General features: G+C 39.8%; 1 pseudogene; it reads right to left on the bottom strand.

Annotated features, from left to right (window-relative positions):
* Window positions 1-477: 477 nt before the first annotated feature.
* LOC142690030 (5S ribosomal RNA) lies at window positions 478-596 on the bottom strand (annotated as a pseudogene).
* Window positions 597-3,445: the final 2,849 nt, after the last annotated feature.

Below are 3,445 nucleotides of genomic sequence, written 5' to 3'. Positions count from 1 at the left end.
GACGAGAAAAGGCACATTTCAGCTTAGAATGGCCATTAACTTTTAAAGCTTTAGTCTATTTTTATTTTTAATCGATTGTGAAACAAAATCTAAACAGTATAACAATAGGTCAACAGCACCACGGATTCCCTGACAGTCTCCCACACTGGTACTAGCGAGGCCTTAAGCTGTGTAACTACTACAATCTGACGAGAGCAGGCACATTCAGTTCAGAACTGCCATTGACATCAAATGCTTTAATCCATAGTCCTTTTTAATCGATTGTGAAACAAAAGCTAAACATAATAAAAAGTCAACCGCACCACGGATTCCCAGACAGTCTCCCACACTGGTACTAGCGAGGTCTTAAAGTGTTATTCTTCTGCGATTTGACGAGAAAAGGCACATTTCAGCTTAGAATGGCCATTAACTTTTAAAGCTTTAGTCTATTTTTCTTTTTAATCGATTGTGAAACAAAATCTAAACAGCATAATAATAGGTCAACAGCACCACGGATTCCCAGACAGTCTCCAACACTGGTACTAGCGAGGCCTTAAGCTGTGTAACTACTGCAATCTGACGAGAGCAGGCACATTCAGCTTAGAATGGGCATTGACATTAAATGCTTTAATCCATTGTCCTTTTTAATCGATTGTGAAGCAAAATCTAAACAGCATAACAATAGGTCAACAGCACCATGGATTCCCAGACAGTCTCCCACACTGGTACTAGCGAGGTCTTAAAGTTTTATTCTTCTGCGATTTGACGAGAAAAGGCACATTTCAGCTTAGAATGGCCATTAACTTTTAAAGCTTTAGTCTATTTTTATTTTTAATCGATTGTGAAACAAAATCTAAACAGCATAACAATAGGTCAACAGCACCACGGATTCCCAGACAGTCTCCCACACTGGTACTAGCGAGGCCTTAAGCTGTGTAACTACTACAATTTGACAAAAGCAGGCACATTCAGCTTAGAATGGCCTTTGACGTTAAATGCATTAATCCATAGTCATTTTTAATCGATTGTGAAACAAAATCTAAACAACATAATAAAAAGTCAACCGCACCACGGATTCCCAGACAGTCTCCCACACTGTTACTAGCAAGGTCTTAAAGTGTTATTCTTCTGCGATTTGAAGAGAAAAGGCACATTTCAGCTTAGAATGGCCATTTACTTTTAAAGCTTTAGTCTATTTTTTTTTTTTTTTTAAATCAATACATTTTTTATTTACAATTTTTACAATTTTTTTCCAACAGTATAAACCATCCTTGGTCCTAGAACATGGACCTGCATAGAATTAATACATACATGTGATATGTCAGTGAAAGGATATACATAAACAAGAAACAACAGACAACTTTGCTATGCCATATTCAATCAAATGTTAATACAAATTATGTCATGGTACCAGATAAATCTCTTCATTTAGGTATAATATTTCGATTTTACCCAAAGCTCCCAATAACTTGCATTCTTGGTATAACCAGAGGGAGATTGTAATAGCATGGATTCATGGTGACATGCTACATTTACCCTGCCTATCACTTCCGACAGGGAAGGGGAAATAGGAGACTTCCAGGACTTGGCAATTGCCGTTCAAGCAGCAATGAAGACATGGTGCACTAGTACCTGATGCTTTGCCATTATGTCTTCTAAACCAATGTCTAGGATAGCCAATTCCGTCCAGAAAGGAATAGATCTTCCTGTGATTTCTAGTAATAGGCGAAAGACCTCCTTCCACATCTCTTCCACCGTAGGACAGGTCCACCACATATGCAAGGTGGATCCCAAGGAGCCACACCCCCTCCAGCAGCCATTGGAACTGCTTTGAAATATATGTGCACATCTGGATGGTGTTAGGTACCATCTCAGGTGAATTTTACAGGTGAGTTCAATATGGTTAACACATTTGGAATGACGAGTAATCCAACTAGAGGCCTTCAAACATTGTGCCATAGAAAACGTAGAACCCATCTCACGTTCCCATCGTAGTATATGCTCTGTCTTCCCCGAGGACTGTTTTATCAAAAGGAGATCATAGCTAAAAGCTAAGCCCTTACTGTGTCCATGTCATTTAAACAGGAATTTGTGATATGAGGAAAGATTTGTAGGTTGAGCCGGGATAGCAATTGTTTGTATCATATGCCGTATCTGGAGATACTGGTAAAACATGGATTTAGTTACGCCATATTCCTTTACCAACTGCTCAAATGATTTCAAGTGTTTTCCCTCATATAAATCTGAAAGGGCTGTTACACCTAACAATTCCCATGTCTGCAAAAAAACATGTGGGACTAAAGGTTGAAATGCTTGCAACGGTATATGTTCATGAGATAGGTACACCCAATGATTTGCGCATACCTTTAATTTCCAGCATTTCAGTGCATCAGATGTGGTTACCAAAAACATTCTAGACCTATCTGTCCCCACATATGTCGCGGCCATCAGATTGCGTATGGAAGAGCGGGGAAACATCCCATTTTCCAACTGGGCCCAAAGTGACGGAGCTGTGGAGCTCCATAACGAACCTAACTGATCCATGGTGGCAGCTACATTATATGCCGTTACATCTGGGACTCCCAAACCCCCTTCCTTAACCTTCTGATACAATAAAGTTCTGGCTACCCTCGCTCGTTTATTATTCCAAATGAACTGGAGAAACAGGTTCTGAATCTGAGAGGAGATACTAGTAGGTATCAACAGTGGAATAGTCCTGCAAAAATATAAGTATTTGGGAAGCAATAACTGGAACCTATTCAGTCTTTCACACTCCAATCTCAAATCTGCCATGAGTAATTTTCTTGCAGAACAAGAGACAGCGAAGAGTAAAGTTTTATCCCCAAGTATACCAACCCTGAGTCTGCCCATGCCATATCAAAGTTGGACAAAGTATGTTTCAATTGAGGCTCTATATGTATTGGTAACATCATGGACTTAGAGACATTTAACTTATAATATGATATTTCTGAAAACTTAGAGATGATGCAGAGTAGTTCTGTCAAAGATAAGAGGGGAGAGGTGCAAGTCACAATAACATCCTCCGCATATAATCCTCTTTTGTGTTCTTTTCCACCCACCTGTATACCCGAGATATTTTCAGAATTTCGAAACATTTCCGCAAATGGTTCCATACATAGGGTAAAAATGTATGGGGATAGAGGACACCCCTGCCTAGTCCCATTAGTGATGTTAAAAGATCTAGAAAGAATACAGGAAGACAGAACCTTAGCCGATGGCGAGGAATATAGAGAAAGTATGGCTGATTTTATAAAGGAATGAAAACCAAATTTGTCCAAAGTACCTTCCAGGTATTGCCAGTTAACTCTGTCAAATGCCTTTTCGGCATCTAGGGAAATAAAGAGGGAGGCACTCTTAGACTCTCCGGCTATCTGTATAAGATCTAACATCCTGCGCGTACCGTTTCAGGCTTGACGGCCCTTGACAAACCCTACTTGTTCTAGCG

This window comes from Rhinoderma darwinii, chromosome 1 (genome assembly GCF_050947455.1).
Source record: "Rhinoderma darwinii isolate aRhiDar2 chromosome 1, aRhiDar2.hap1, whole genome shotgun sequence".
NCBI lineage: Eukaryota > Metazoa > Chordata > Amphibia > Anura > Rhinodermatidae > Rhinoderma > Rhinoderma darwinii.
Note: the sequence above shows the minus strand (reverse complement) of the source record. Positions and strands in the feature narration are given on the sequence as shown.